This window comes from Chiloscyllium punctatum, chromosome 2, assembly GCF_047496795.1.
Source record: "Chiloscyllium punctatum isolate Juve2018m chromosome 2, sChiPun1.3, whole genome shotgun sequence".
Taxonomy (NCBI): Eukaryota; Metazoa; Chordata; class Chondrichthyes; order Orectolobiformes; family Hemiscylliidae; genus Chiloscyllium; species Chiloscyllium punctatum.
Genome location: NC_092740.1, coordinates 157,165,126 through 157,182,238, shown reverse-complemented (window position 1 = coordinate 157,182,238; position 17,113 = coordinate 157,165,126). Strand labels below are relative to the sequence as shown.

The 17,113-nt window shown below is 41.8% G+C and overlaps 1 protein-coding gene across 1 annotated transcript in view; it reads left to right on the top strand.

Moving 5' to 3' along the window:
* Positions 1-17,113, top strand: part of LOC140492176 (fibrillin-2-like) — a 320,148-nt gene that overhangs the window by 129,127 nt on the left and 173,908 nt on the right. The gene's annotated exons all lie outside the window — the stretch shown is intronic.

Sequence of the window (17,113 nt, the reverse complement as noted above, 5' to 3'; positions counted from 1 at the left end):
AACATCTGGAGACTTGTGCAAAAACTGAGAGAGATATCCACTGACTAATCAATCAACAGCCCAATGTAGTTACACTCACAACATCATACCATACAGTCTTTGTACTAGACTTCTCCATCACTACCACTGATGTCCTATCCCACTAGCAGAATGAACCAATCAGAGATTGCAGCACAATGGCTTACAATTGCAAGGGAGATGTCCTGAGACTTCTTGATGTTGCTTCCATTCCCCATGATGTCTTATGGCATTGCATCAATGATGGAAAAGAAACCTACTGCCCTTCTTCGACAGATTAGGAAGTACTTCTCTAAGTTGAACATCACTTGGAAGAAGATCTGAGCAATGTTCTATGTATGTCTATCACCAAATGTAGCTCAGTAACATCATTACTAAGCACACTGATCACATCTGAAAGGACTTAACAGCTAGAGTCATTCTTTGGCAAGTGATGGGGGAACAAAGAGGGAAAACATACTTGACTGCATCTTCTCTATCATACCTGTGCTGAAAAATGTGTTGCTGGAAAAGCACAGCAGGTCAAGCAGCATCAAAGGAGCAGGAGAATCGACGTTTCGGGCATAAGCACTTCTTCAGGAATCCTGAAGAAGGGCTCATGCCCGAAACGTCGATTCTCCTGCTCCTTGGATGCTGCCTGACCTGCTGCGCTTTTCCAGCAACACATTTTCAGCTCTGATCTCCAGCATCTGCAGTCCTCACTTTCTCTCATACCTGTCACATGTTCATGTCTCTATGGGTAAGACTGAGCACCATACAGTCCTTATGGTGATGAAATTGTGTGTTCACATTGAGGGCAGCGTCCATTGTGTTGTGTGGTAAGTGGGTAAGACTTAGAACAGACCGAGGAGCTGAAAAATGGGCATCAATGAGGTGCTGAGAGTTATTGGCAGTAGTAGACTTCAACATCACCACGATCTGTAACCTCAGAGCCTAGAGTATTTTACTATTACCATCAAGGCAAAGGGAGTGAGGAGTGTAGGGGTACATGCCAGGCACAGAACCAGACAGACCTAAAAGCATCAGGCAACCTGATGAAAGCTTGTTTCATGAACATCTGTTCAGTGCATTTCTTCGAGATTGAGCCTGACCTGCTTCTGGGAACCTCCCCTCTTACTGACCCCTCTCGAACCAGCACCACTTAGTGATTGTGAACTGAGTGCAGGTTAGTTACTGGGTTGTTTTATCTAGCTTTTGAAAGCATTGTATTCATTTTGGCAATTTATCGTGGTTCACATTGTTAAAGTTTCAACAATCTACAAGGAGAGGTATCTGCCCTGTAATTAGGAGGAGTCTAGAGGAGACTTTGGAAAGTTGAGTTAACATTACTCAGACATTGAGCTATGTGATGCGTATGCTCACCTATCACAGGGAATACTGGTAGCTATTATCATGGTGAAGACATTTGCCTCTGCATAACTAAGGACTTCATGTAGAGCAGATAACTTATGATGCCAATCAGCGTGTAATTCTTGCTTTGTGCCAGCATTGCCATTTTCTAATGCCAGTCACCTGCCTGTGCCCTGAATAATGTCACACAGCTAAACATGGCAAAAAACTCTATGAAGGATTTTGAACCAGAACTACTAAAGGAACCATAAATATCTTGGAGAATTTATGCTGGTTTATTTCTTTTGGATTTTGGTGCATACCTTGCAGCTTTCCTATACAGTAGCTCAGTGGTTAGCACTGCTGCCTCACATTACTAGGGACCCAGGTTCGATTCCACCCTCAGACACTGTGTAGAGTTTACACATTCCCCTGTTTCTGCGTGAGTTTCTTCCAGGTGCTCTGGTTTCCTGCCACAGTCCAAAGATGTGCAGGTTAGGCAGATTAGCTGGGCTAAATTGCCTGTGCTATCCAAGGATATGCAGGTGAGACGGATTAGGTATGATAAATGTGGAGTTACAGGCATAGGATAGTTCTAGGTAGGATGCTCTTTGGAGAGCTGGAGCAGATTCAATGGGCCAAATGGCCTTTTTCTGTACTGTCAGGATTCTGTGTAATCGCTAGGATGTATCAGGATACGCAAGGCCCCTGGGGACCATCACTATGAACCTTTCTTCAGTTTGTAAAATAATTGTTCGCAATTACTCTTTGTTTCCAATTTCATATCATCATGTTATTGTCCTTTTTATTCCATGGGATCTAATTTTGCTCACATGTATGCGTGGAGCACTTCATCAAATATGTTTTGAAAGTCCATGTATACCACATCAGCTGCATCATTATCAACCCTCATTTTACTTCATCAAAAACTAAAGCAAGCTTGTCACCAAATTTTGTTCTTCATGCATCCACGCTGGCTTTCCTTAACCAAAAGAAAACAAAGAACAAAAGAGAAGTCCAACACAGGAACACGCCCTTCGGCCCCTCAAACCTGTGCTGATCATCATGCCCTAACTCAGCTAAAAAGCAAACCTTCTGCCCTTATTCAGTCTGTTCTTTATTCCCTCCTTTTCATGTAACTATCCAGATGCCTCTTAAATGTTGCCAAAGTGCCTGCTCCTACCACGACTTCGAGCAGTGCATTCCAGGCTCTTACCACACTCTGTGTGAGAAACCTCCCTCGAACATCTCCCTTCAACTTTCCCCCTCTCACCTTAAACTATGTTCCTCTTGTAATTGAAACTTCAACTTCAAGTTTAAAGGAGATGTAAGAGCAAAAGTATTTGACACAGAGGGTGGTAATTGCCTGGAATTCACTGACAGAGGAGGTGCTGGGGTGGATACAACAGCAACATTTAATCGGCATGTTGGCAGATACATGAATAGGCAAGGAATAGAGAGATATGGGCAGAGTAAAGGCAAAAGGCTTTCCGTTTAGAAAGGTGTCCTGTTAGCACAGGCTTGGTGGGCCGAAGGGCCTGGTCCTGTGCTGTTCTTTGTTCTTTATTCCTTGGCTGCATCTCATTCGGTCCAGTACTTTACCTATATGCCTATCCAATACTTCCTCATTTTCAATTTTTAAACCCTCAAGTATCTACAATACCTCCTCTTTTCCCATGACCTTAGCAGTATTTTCTTCCTTGATAAAAACAGTTGCAATGTATTCATTCAATTCTCAGATGATGGAAAAGGATAGACAAGATTTAAAAGTTGAAGTTCTTAATTGGAGAAAGGCCAATTTTGATGGTTTTAGGCAAGAACTTTGGAATGCTGATTGGAGGCGGATGTTCACAGGTAAAGGGACGGCTGGAAAATGGGAAACCTTCAGAAATGAGATAACAAGAATCCAGAGAAAGTATATTCCTGTCAGGGTGAAAGGGAAGGCTGGTAGGTATAGGGAATGCTGGATGACTAAAGAAATTGAGGGTTTGGTTAAGAAAAAGAAGGACGCATATGTCAGGTATAGACAGGATAGATCGAGTGAATCCTTAGAAGAGTATAAAGGAAGTCGGAGTATACTTAAGAGGGAAATCAGGAGGGCAAAAAGGGGACATGAGATAGCTTTGGCAAATAGAATTAAGGAGAATCCAAAGGGTTTTTACAAATATATTAAGGACAAAAGGGTAACTAGGGAAAGAATAGGGCCCCTCAAAGATCAGCAAGGTGGCCTTTGTGTGGAGCCACAGAAAATGGGGGTGATACTTAATGAATATTTTACATCAGTATTTACTGTGGAAAAGGATATGGAATATAAAGACTGTCAGGAAATAGATGGTGACATCTTGCAAAATGTCCAGATTACAGAGGAGGAAGTGCTGGATGTCTTGAAATGGGTAAAGGTGGGTAAATCCCCAGGACCTGATCAGGTGTACCCGAGAACTCTGTGGGAAGCCAGAGAAGTAATTGCTGGGCCTCTTGCTGAGATATTTGTATCATCGATAGTCACACGTGAGGTATCAGAAGACTGGAGATTGGCTAACGAGGTGCAATTGTTTAAGAAGGGTGGTAAAGACAAGGCAGGGAACTATAGACCGGTGAGCCTGACCTCAGTGGTGGGCAAGTTGTTGGAGGGAATCCTGAGGGACAGGATGTACAAGCATTTGGAAAGGCAAGGACTGATTAGGGATAGTCAACATGGATTTGTGCGTGGGAAATCATGTCTCACAAACTTGATTGAGGTTTTTGAAGAAGTAACAAAGAAGATTGATGAGGGCAGAGCAGTAGATGTGATCTATATGGACTTCAGTAAGGGGTTCAACAAGGTTCCCCATGGGGGACTGATTAGCAAGGTTAGATCTCATGGAATACAGGGAGAATACAGGATACAGAACTGGCTCAAAGGTAGAAGACAGAGGGTGGTGGTGGAGCGTTGTTTTTCAGACTGGAGGCCTGTGACCAGTAGAGTGCCACAAGGATCGGTGCTGGGCCCTCTACTTTTTGTCATTTACATAAATGATTTGGATCTGAGCATAAGAGATACAGTTAGTAAGTTTGCAGATGATGCCAAAATTGGAGATGTAGTGGACAGCGAAGAGGGTTACCTCAGATTACAACAGGATCTAGACCAGATGGGCCAATGGGCTGAGAAGTGGCAGATGGAGTTTAATTCAGATAAATGTGAGGTGCTGCATTTTGGGAAAGCAAATTTTAGCAGGACTTATACACTTTATGGTAAGGTCCTAGGCAGTGTTGCTGAACAAAGTGACCTTGGACTGCAGGTTCATAGCTCCTTGAAAGTGGAGTTGCAGGTAGACAGGATAGTGAAGAATGCATTTGGTATGCTTTCCTTTATTGGTCAGAGTATTGAGTACAGGAGTTGGAAGGTCATGTTGCAGCTGTACAGGACATTGGTTAGGCCACTGTTGGAATATTGTGTGCAATTCTGGTCTCCTCCCTATCAGAAAGATGTTGTGAAACATGAAATGGTTCAGAAAAGATTTACAAGGATGTTGCCAGGGTTGGAGGATTTGAGCTATAGGGAGAGGCTGAACAGGCTGGGGCTGTTTTCTCTGGAGCATCGGAGGCTGAGGGGTGACCTTATAGAGGTTTACAAAATTATAAGGGGCATGGATAGGATAAATAGGCAAGTCTTTTCCCTAAGGTCGGGGAGTCCAGAACTAGAGGGCATAGGTTTAGGATGAGAGGGGAAAGGTATAAAAGAGACCTAAGGGGCAACTTTTTCACGCAGAGGGTGGTATGTGTATGGAATGAGCTGCCAGAGGAAGTGGTGGAGGCTGGTACAATTGCAATATTTAAAATGCATTTGGATGGGTATATGAATAGGAAGGGTTTGGAGGGATATGGGCTGGGTGCTGGCAGGTGGGACTAGATTGGGTTGGGTTATCTGGTCGGCATGGATGGGTTGGACGGAAGGGTCTGTTTCCATGCTGTACATCTCTGTGACTATATGACTCTATGCCTTGCTCCAGATGTATATCCCCTCTTGGTCTCTAATTGACACACAAATCCTTTTGCCACACTTTTACTAGTTCTGTAAGGTAAGGTCATTGTAGTCCCAGGGGACCACAGGGTGCTCTCTCAGTAAAGAAAGATGGTTGGTGGTGGTTTATCCTGAGAGTCACCAGGTCTCAGGCTCAGTTGGCTTGATGGCTGGTTTGCAATGCAGAGTGGGTTAAATTCCCACACTGGCTGAGGTTAACATAAAGGACTTTCCTTCTTAACCTCTCCCTTTGCCTGAGGTGAGGTGACACTCAGGTTAAAACCCCACCAATCGTCTCTCTGTGATGAGTGTGCAGTCCTATGGTCCTCTGTGACTATAGCGATTTTACCTTTAGTATTTATATACCTAAAGAAGGTTTTTGTAATCCCTTTGATGTTATCTGCTAGCCTTTTCACTGATAATTTCTTTGTTTCTCTTATTTGCTGTGTTCAGTTTCTCTCTTATTGGGCCTGGATCCCAAATCCATTATCCACTTGACAACTGTAACAAGCACACTTATTCGGCTTCAGTTTAATCTCTTCTCTCTTTTGTCATCTGCAGAACTCAGGAATTGTTTCCCCTGCCTTGCTTCTTTGTGAAAATAAACTTTGACTGTACATGAGCGATCTCCTCTTTCAGTGCAGCCAGTATTCCATTACAGTTTTACCTGCTGATCTCAATTTAACTGAGCTAGACCCATTCTTAACTCATTTAAATTGTTTTCCTCCAATTAATTGTTCTTACACAAGATTATTCCTTGCCCTTTCCATGGCCATCCTAAATGTTGTAATCCCATGACCACCGTTTCTTAAATGTTACCATATTTACACTTGATCCATTTGGCCTGCCTCATTCCCAAGGTCCTGATGAACAGCTTGTGCACGAAAAATCGATTCTCCTGCTCGTCGGATGCTGCCTGACCTGCCATGCTTTTCCAGCAGCACACTTTTCAACTCATTCCCAAGTACCAAATCCAGTAAACTGCCTCCTATCTTATTGCACTGAAAGCATATTACTGCAGAAGATTCTCCTAAACACATGAAAGGAACTCTTACCTTCCTTGGTGTTTTATACCCCAGTTATTCCGTCTATATTCCAAAAAGTGAAGTATCTAATTCTAACTGCTGTATAATTCTTGCATTTCTCAATAATTCCCTTGCAAATTTGTTCCTGTACATATTTCCCACTGGTTTGTGATCTATGGATTGGGCAAAACAATATAATAGCAATATCTTTGCTCCTTAACACTAGTCAAATCGATCCTGTCTTTGATCCATCTGGGAATTCCTCTATCTGCCGCCATCAACATATTGTTTTATCTAAAACCTGGAAGAACCGTGGATGCTTTAAATCAGAAACGAAAACAGAAGTTGTGTCTGTGAAGAGAAACTAGAGTTAACATTTCGGGTTTTGTGAGCATGGATCATTAGACCTGAAATTTAACTCTAACTTCTCTCCCCAGATGCTGCCAGACCTGCTGAGCTTTTCCAGCAGTTTATGTTGATATTGTTTTATCTGTTGTTTGATTATATTATCTATAACTGAATTGATTCCAGTCACCTCAAATTTCCAGCAAGCCGTAAGTGAGTTCATATATTTTCTATAGCTCAGAGAAGAGTTAGCCAATTAAGGAGGACAGGGCTCTTTAGTTAGTAGATTTTAGGAAAATAATTAAAAAGAAAAGTTACACATAATGAGGCAATAATTATTACAGCATCATCTGGGGAATCATTCTGTTGAAATGTAACCCCCTCAGGATTCCATCTCAGATGCAACCCATTTGCAGAGAGAGATCATGTGATCATAAAGAGCTTGGTGCAGGGTCAGGCAATTCAGCCCCTTGACCCTGCTCCAACTTTTAATACGATTGTGGCTGATCTAACTCAGCCTCAACTCCACTTTCCTTCCCATTCCCCAGAACCCTTTAACTTATTACCAATTAAAAATCTATTTCCTCAAATTTGCTCAATTCCCAATTGCCTCCATCCTTTCTGGTAGTGAACTCCATGATTCATGACCTTTTGAGGGAAATAATTTCTCCTCTTCTGTTTAAAATCTACTGCCCTTTATCTTAAAACTATTACCTCCCTTTCTAGATTACCCAACATGACAAAACATTCTCTCTCCATTTACTTTGCCAATCCCCTTTAGCAACTTATAGACCTCAATTAGATCTCCACTCATTCTTCTAAATGCCAGGGAGAATAGGCCTAAATTGCTCAATCTCTCTCTTTAATAGACAAACCCCTCATCTCATAGGGTTCTTGCCTTGGAAGTTTTTAGTACTTGGCTAGTGGCTAGCAACAAAACCCTGTTGGATCTCCACACTGAAGCCTTGGAATGAACATGACTGTATGTCAGTCAGTGCTTTTCCTGATTTAATAACTGGCTCTTGCTGTTGCAAATGCTATTAATCAATCTGTTCAGATTTGTTATAATAGGCCTCTGGTGTAGGTGGCATTTACATCCAAGCTACCTGGTCCAGAGGTTGGGACATAACACTGTGTTACAAGAGCTGGTATTGTTGCAAGGTGAATCTAGTTGGTTCCCAATCACAGAACATCTTGTTACCTCATTACCCTAGAATATAATGAAGCTGTTTTATACCAGCTCTCTCCGATCATTATCAATGAAAGAAATGATACATTCTTGAATCATGTTTCATTTTCCAAGGGACTTTTCAGCGGGACTCAAGATCCTTTATAAGAACATAATCTCAATTAAGCCTCAGTCCTTGCTCATATATCTGTTACATGACTGGTTACTGCCTTAATCCTGTCTTTGATTTATATATGTGGTTAATGAAAAATATAAAATGCAAAATAGTTCTGTAGTCATGTGTTAGTACAAATGGACTTTGTTTATCTTGGTAGTTATCACAATAAATACAATATAAAATGGTCTAAAAATATTCAAGTTAATCTATGTTCTAGCCAGCTAGTCCCTTTCTGTAGCCATAGCATCATATGTCTATGTCACTATCTGCATCTGCAACTCTCAAATCTTATTTGCATATTTCATGCGGTCTCTCCCATGCTTTATAACCCTACTGAACGCAACAAATGCTGGAGATCACAGTGGGTCAGACAGCATCCATGAAGAGAGAGGAAACTAACATTTCAAGTTTAGATGACTCTTCATCAGAGCTCTGACCCACTGTGATCTCTAGCATTTGTTGTTTACAGTACAGTTCCTTGCATCTACAGTCATTTGCTCCTCCCTTTATAACACTACGTTAGACATTATTACATCTCTCACATGCTGCACCATCTAATATCATATGCATGTGTACTCCAGTACGATCTGTCTCTCCTAATGTTCTTTGCACCTTGATATTCTTCTCTGGAGTCTTCACTGACTCTGTCATCCCTGCCAAGTTAGTTTAAATCCTCTTAACTAATTTGCATTGTCAAATAATTTTAATAACTTATTTCAATACCTCAAAAAAGACTGTAAACTCAAAAACAGTTGAATGTAAGAGGAGTAGCAAGGCTTTCCCTTTACCATTGATTTATTTAATCTGTCAAAGTGTTGTTGAGATGACTTGCACTCTTGTCTATTTTGGGTGTTAAACCTGTGTAAATGTTTGCCTTGGATTAGCCTAATACTCTGTGTTGTATCTTTGTGGATATCTTTTTTTTAGCTAGACCCAAGTCTGCTGAGAATAGCTATCAATTTGAAGTAAATAAAATAGCTATATTGCAACTGGATATGTTTAATTCTGTAGCAAATTATTGCAAGTGGAATGGAGTTTGGTTTATCTAGATTCTGAATTGTGATAGCAATTGTTTATGGAATCCTTACTAAACCTTTGTTGAGATATTTGGATTCAATTTGTAATACAAAAGTTGATTTACAGAATTGATTATCTTTTCACTTATTTTGTTTGAGTGCTCCAATTTAATAATGATTCCAAGACTAAGAACGCAAGCCCTTGGGCCAGTCAGCTGAGCACAAGTAGAGCTGTCTTTGCAATTTGCATTATGCTGTTGTAACTCACAACCTCAGGCTATGGGTCAGTTAGTCTGACCTGATCTGGAAGGTGCATGGTGATTAGCATTCTTTGTGTGCACTGATCTCAGATGTTGGTCAGGGCTGTGTTTCTATGTTTGGAGGTTTTCCAATCGATCTTTTTTTTACAGAACATGGGTATATTGTTATCAAAGGAAGATGCATTTGAAAACATTGACCTGGCATTTTATTCCATTTCTAATTGAAGGCAGGGTGTTCAGAAATCAGGAGTTGGCTCTATTTCTTTGTAAATTAATGTTTAAATCAAATTTTACTGGAACGGTTTCTCTGGTATTCATTGTTATACTTTTTTGTTTACTTCCCACCATGCATTGTCCCTCCAGTTAAAAAGGAAGGCTAAGTCAGCATTGTTTTTTCAAGTGCTGTGGTAGGCAAGATAGAAAAGCCAATTCTTGCTTTTTCATTTTCAGTTGTTCAGCACTTTATCCTTTCCAGGTAACTGGGTTCTGAATAAAGAATTGTCTGTGCAGGTCTTGCTTAATTTATCCTTTCAGGTATTTGAGCCGTACTAAGCAGAACCTCCAGGTTTGATTGAATCTGTACTAACAAATTGGCCTTAGTCAAAAGAGTAGTTGGAACATCACAGTTATCCTTAGAATTTCTCCATTACATAGCGACTGTGGAAAGTTTTTAAGAGTCTAGCACCTGACCCTTGTCTATGATGTGGGTTTGGATCCATTTTATATCTGCTGCTTAAGCACATGCCCTGAATCCAGGCTCAGAGTTTCTGTCCCAGTCAGGGTGTGCTGGGGTAAAAGCAGGTTCTCTCTCAAGGCTGATGCTTCAACCTTCTGCTGGTCAATTAACTTACTAAAATGGTCAGGATCCACATGATGAAGAATTCAGTTGTGAAAGTTCCTGGTTACTGCTTTATATATTTGAAATTTTCTATATTTGTTCACTGTGGTGTCATGTTTGTACTACACAGAAAAAGAGACGGATGAGTGGAAGAGAAGTGTTCTCGGGGATTCCTTACTTGAGCGAACAGACTGGTGATCTAGAGTTCCAGACCAATGTTTTGGGAATGTGGATTCAAATCCAACCATGGCAGATAGTGAAATCTGAATTAAGTTTCAACAGAAAATCTGGAATTAAAACCCAGCCTAACTGCGACCATGTAACCACTGTTGGTTATTGTAAAAACCTATTCATTTTGCAAGTGTCCTTTCGGGGACTACATCAGTGTTCCTCATGGATATTGGGTCAGAATCCTGGAGCTCACTCCCTAACAGCAGTGTAGTTCTCTCTGCACAAGCTGACTGGCAGCAGTCCCAGAGGGCACTCACCAGCAGCACCTCTCGAGGGCTGTTAGGAATGGAGCTAGACAAGCCACTGATGCTAAAGAAAACATCAGAAAACAGATTGCTGCTCTGAATTGATACCAGTTGAAGCTGACGGCTAAGTCAGTGTGTTCAGGCACTGAACATGAGCTGGGCTGGTTTTAGAATGGATCAGAGGTATAGCAATTGGCTATTTGGCCTTTAAAGCTTGCTCCACCATTCAATGACGTTGTGGCTAATTATTACCTCACTGCCTCCTTACTGCTTAATCTCTATCAAGCTGTGTGTATTATTGCTTTTCAATCACACACATAGTCAGGTTGTGGAATTCTTCAATCACCTTTCCAATGATAGTACTGTGACAAGGCAGGAACTCTGGCTGCTCCCCTGCCCTAGCATTGACCTTGTCCCGGATAGGGTTAAATCTGAGAGATTGATGGATGTATTTAGTTAAACAGGAGAGACTCTTTCTATTACAGGACCTGGGTGCCCACTCTGGTAAGGACTGTCACAGAGGCATCTACCACATTGCCATAGGTGCTGCCCGTTTTGGCTCAAGGCCAGCATTTGCTAAGTCCCTGATGTTACAGAAGGCATTTCCTATCAGACATCAGTACTGAAGTTCCCACCTCAGCTCGCCTTATGCTGTCATTCTGCATCATCGAATTTTGGGTGGTGAATGTCAAGCCCAGGAAGTGATATAATGGTAATGTCACTGATGCACTAATCCAAAGTCCCAGGCTGGTGTTCTGGGATCATGGATTCAAATTCCACCATGGCATACTGTACCACTTCAATTCAGCCAAGTCTGGAATAAAAATAAAACTAGCCTAATGGTAACCATATAATGATTTTCATTAAATCAAAAACCATCACTAATGTCTCTGTCCTTTAGCAAAGAGATCAGCCATCTTTCCCTTACCCACATGTGACAATGTGGTTGACTCTGAGCTGCCCATTAAAATGACCTAAAGAGCCAATCAGTTAAGGGGCAACTAGGAATGGTCACCAAACACTGTCCTGGTCAGCAATGCCCACAACTCGTACAACAATAAAAACAAGCTGGCTGTCACAGATTCATCTTTCCCCACTCCTTCCCCACTCAACCTCTTCCAACTCGTGTTTGCCTTGAAACTGCCCTGGATCCTGTTCTCACCTGTTGGGTAAGGATGGGATGTGGTTGTTATGGGATTCACACATGCAGGACACCCAAATCCAATAGGAGAACTGAATTCAAACAGATCTCGTTTTGCTGGGGTACTGTCCATTTCCTGCAATGTGTGATTTCCATTATTTAAGAATAGATGTGAACGTTCATAAAAAGCAAATAATGTCTGTGAAATTATCAAGCTGCCAGTAATTTCAGACCAGAACTCTGAAAAACAACAGTCTCCCATGCGTCTCAGTTAAAAACAATCGGTGCTTACAATTTCAACTGCTGTTTGTTGACAAACACCCAGGGGTTCTCCTGACGGTATTATTGATACTTAAATGCTTCCATAATCTATCATTGTACAGAGGAGACATAGAAATTAAGTTAGTTTGACAACTCCAAGATGTTATTAAGGGATTATCCATCTTGAATATGAGGCTAAGAATATAAGTGTTTGTTTTTATTGGAAATTAAGCCCTTGAAAAGGTTTAAGTAGATAGAGTGGACTTTTATTTATCAAAAAATTTTAATTTATAGTGAAGTCTGTAATAAATACTTAGAATGATAGTATATTCTATCTCAGAGTATCTCCTGATGTTTGAAATGAAGAGTGGAAGAGAAAGGGGTTGAGTATACGGTTAGGCATAGGATCAAAGGGAATCATGGGAATTAATGGGCTAATGATTGAGTATGAGTTGACATAGAAGCTAAAGGAGACAAAAAAACTGCAGGTGCTGGAGTCCAAGGCAGACAAGCAGGAAGGTGGAAGAACACAGCAAGCCAGGCGGCATCAGGAGGTGGAGAAGTCAGGTATAACCCTTCTTCAGGACTGGGGGTGGGTGTAAGGGGAGCTGCAGATAAAGGGGGTGATGGGGGCAGGGTGGTGAGTTGGGTATAGGTGAGGACAACAACGCCTCATGCTCTGCCTGGGCAGCCTACAGCCCAGAGGACGCAACACTGAGTTCTCCAATTTCAAATAACCTCCGTCCCCATCCCCCGACTCCCTTCCCATAGACTCCCCTCTGCTCCACCCCTCTCAGCCACTGGATTCATTTCTCCAACTGACCAACCGGGTTGTACCCTCTACCTGGTTTCACCTATCCCACTTCACCACCCTGCCCCCACCACCCCCTTTATCTGCAGCTCCCCCCAACACCCAACCCCCAGTCCTGAAGAAGGGTTGCACCCAAAATAGCGACTTCTCCTCCTCCTGATATTGCCTGGCTGGCTGTGTTCTTCCAGCCTCCTGCCTGTCTACCATGGAAGCTAAAGGAAGCCATGGGGAGAGGGGGAAGCATTGCAGAGGGATGGTTGGCATGGAGGACATGAGGTGGCATAAAGGGAACATAGAGGAGCAAACGTTGGCATAGAGAGTACATGAGGCTCAGAGGTTAGGTGAAGGACATAAATTGACTTGGAAGATGTGAGAGGCCATTGAGGGTGGATGAATGGAAAATATGTTAGCTTGCAGGATGTGAGAGCACTTGTGACTGGGTAAAGGAGCGTTGTTCGTTATGGATGGTACAAAGGAGATGGGGATGGGTGGGGCCTGAGTTGAACATGGATGCAGCACAGGGAGAGGGTGAAGAGTAAGGGGGTGTGAGGCCTGTGAGCTAGAGGGCCAACCTACTATTACAGCTGGAATGAATAGGACAGCCCCTGTTCCCCAAGGTGTCTGGCGTGACACTACTATAGATTCCCATATCACCACCAGCTCACCCTCAAAACATGCACAGCCTCTCACAGTTCTGGGAATGGACTCACACACTTACATATGCTCCTCCTCATCGATATGCATTCACACTCATGCACCAATGTTCGCAATCTCATACATCCACCCACTCATTCATATACACGCTCATAATACACACACACACTCACCCACTCACTGACTCACTCAATATAAATCCAGGTTCTGGGGGCAGATCCAGCGAGCCAAGAATTTTTCCAACTCTGTGCACCAGTCTTAGCAGTATAAATCTATGCCCAATTCAGTCTGTACCCTCAGCAGGGCTAGGTTTGTGTGCTTAGTTAACATTTCGGAGTATCTCATGATGGCCTAGCCCAAATAAAATTGCGATATTGAAAGTTTCACAGCAAGTTGAAAACAAAACAAGAGGTTGTCAGTCCATTTTCCACACAGGAGGTAGTGAAAATTTTACAGCATTTTTAGGGAAAAGTCATGTTAAATACTATACATTGCCAGTTGAAAACTGGACACTCTGTGACACAGAATTCTGTCGGTGAGTGAAAACAGTTTTGATACCTGCAGATACTTTCAGTCAGTTGGCCCTCTGTCACCAGGAAAATTACACAAGATTCCACAGGTCCAGTTAGGAAGGTTTTACTAAGAAGATAATATCAAAAGAACTTAAAGAATTTTCAAGACATTGCACGAAGGGCTAACGGAGACAGACACAAACCATTTTGCCTTCTAGGCATCAAATTGTATCAGGAATGTAATATGCAAAAGTGAATTCCAGAGAAAAGGGAATTTCAGATGTATGTAAAAACAAATTCTCTGTTATTTCCAACAGTTTTATTAAATTATTAAAAATTATATCAAACGTGTGTTTCTAATACATCTCATTTTAAGTAGGTGTAGCTTTACATAAGCACCATATGTCTCAGGTTTTATTGATGTAGTCATCATCATTTGCATGAATCTTTTTAGTTGAGCAATATTTGCTGTTTTCGAGTTGGTAAAGATGATTTCAAGACTATTTGGCAGAAACAGAACAGTGTTGTCCTAACAGTTTTGTCAGATCACTATGACTCCATTTATGTAGCCCTTTCATCCTTGAGTTCTGTGATGGGGAGTTAAGCTGCCATCTGTCCCAATAAATTGTGACAAACATTTCTAATTCTGAGGTGCAAATAGACAGCATTTGTTTTGCATGCTTTACCCGTTTGCTTTAAGCAATGAACAGCCTCACCAGATTTCAAAAGGATCACTGGAGACCATCAGAAAACAACTTTTTTTAAAAAAGTCAATATTGTGTGGCTCAGGGAGGGACCGTCAGCCCCAGCAAGACCACCAGCCCACAATGGCTGCAATGATTTGACTGAAACTTGCAATGTCGTTGATTCTTGACCCGGGTCTGCAGATGGCCAGTCACCATTCACCTTCATCTGACCACAGCGTCCATAATTTGATGTTATCCTTTCTTACAGTGTCCGAGTCACACTATCACACACCCAGGCTTCAGGCATCGACTCAGTTAACAGACTGCTGGATAACTTGGTTTTTCATACCTCATTATCATGGTATTTCAAGCTCCTGGCTATGCAGAATGGCAAGATTAGAAACAATTCCTTATCTACCTCCTCCTGTTTGCACGGCAGAAAGATTCCCGTGATTCCCCTCATGGTGATGGGCCCTTGGTTAATAGCATTATTCAAGCTCTAATGTTGCTTCCATTTTGCTAGAGTTACTGCAGTGACTGTGAGTTAGGATTCAAGTTAACTTATTCCCTTTGTGCATTGAGGTTCATCTCCTTCATTGTCCTTCAAATTTAAGTTATAGCTGTTTTAATGATTTGTGTGTTTTACTTCAAAACATGACACATTACTGACAGGTGGAGTGGGAGGGGAGTTGAAGTGTTCGACCATGGGGTGGTAGGGTTGGTTGTTGTGGGTGTCCCAGACATGTTCTATGAAGCATTCTACAAGTGGGCACAGTCATCAACCTTCCCCCCCCACCAGCCCACCCCCTTCCCATTTATCTCTCCACCCCCTTGGCTCACAAGCCTCATTCCTGATGAAGGACTCTTGCCCGAAATGTCGATTCTCCTGCTCCTCGGATGCTGCCTGGCCTGCTGTGCTTTTCCAGCACCACACTCTTCGACTCTAATCCACCCTAACCTGCACATCTTTGGGCGGTGGGAGGAAACTGGAGCACTCGGAGGAAACCCACACAGACATTGTTGCAAAAAAAAGGATTATCCACGTAATGTTTGACTGGCACATTTTTCTCAGATTATCTCTTGTACAGGATTTTCTTCAGAATAAAAAATAAGTGCACACCTTTTCTGTTATTTATAATAGTGCCAGTGATTCAAAAGTTAAAGTGCTTTTAATTCATATTAAAATGTTCTTGACTTCCAAAGCCAATGGACAACATTTGATATTCTTTCCCATTGTTAAAATGAGAAACCTTGCCACACTAAAATATTCACCTGAAGGTTGTCATGTGCAGCATCGCTAAAAGATCCAGCTTCATATTTTCTGGGTTATCCAAGATTCAAATGCTCAATGTGCATGTTTCTAACTTTAAGCTCTTTAGTGTTAATTTGCTCTCAAGACTTCCTCACCAGTACTATAATTCACCCTAATACTCAGTCCCATAATGACATGACCTGCATCAGGTCTGATCTGAGTGCGCAGTCAGTTTAACAATGTGGTTTCATCTTTCTTCGAAGATCTGACCCCATTTAGCGGAACATGACCCAAAATCACTCCCAGGTTATGAGTAAATTACTGCAGATGCTGGAAGCTGTGCTAAAAACAAAAAAAAACTGAAAATCACAGTGGGTTAGACACTCTCCATGGAGAGAAAACAAGATGACTCTTCATTAGAGCTTATTCTGCTTAATATCCAAGCCTATGTTTTTAAAAGCCTCCAAAGCCTGACTTCCAATCTTAAGTTGCATTTTTATTTTATCCGGCACAATCCATTCAAATTCCATACGACTAACCATTACCCTGCAGACAATCACTTCATGGATTGTAAAAATTCCTGCTAATTTCCCTTTGGAATATAGTAAAAGTAAAGTTGCTCTCGTCCTGCTTGCCCATGAGAGAAAGACAACTACTAGTGAGTTTAACCTGAAGTTCACCACACCTCAGGTGAGGAGAGAGGTTGAGAAGGAGAGTCCTTCACAATAACCTCAGCCATTGTGGGAATTAAACTCACATTGTTGGCATCTCTCTCCACAACAAACTGGCCATCCAGCCAACTGAGCTAACCATATGTAATGTACTGCAAAGGTTGCCATGACTTTACCAATGACTACACATGAAACTGGACCTTGTTTTTATGCATGAGAGTGAGCAATGTGATGTTTGAACAGGATTATTCTCACCTCAGCTGTCATTTGTCTAAATAGTCAATAACTTGGACATGATTCAGACATGCAATCAAGTTTGGCGATACTTTATCCTAACATAATTAAATTGGACATGACACAACATTTTGAAGTTGGCTTAGTGTGCTAAGTTAACATGTTAAATACCACAATTGATAACAGGCTATAACAAATATAAAGGTAAGACACATATATGTGATTCAAACATTTCCTT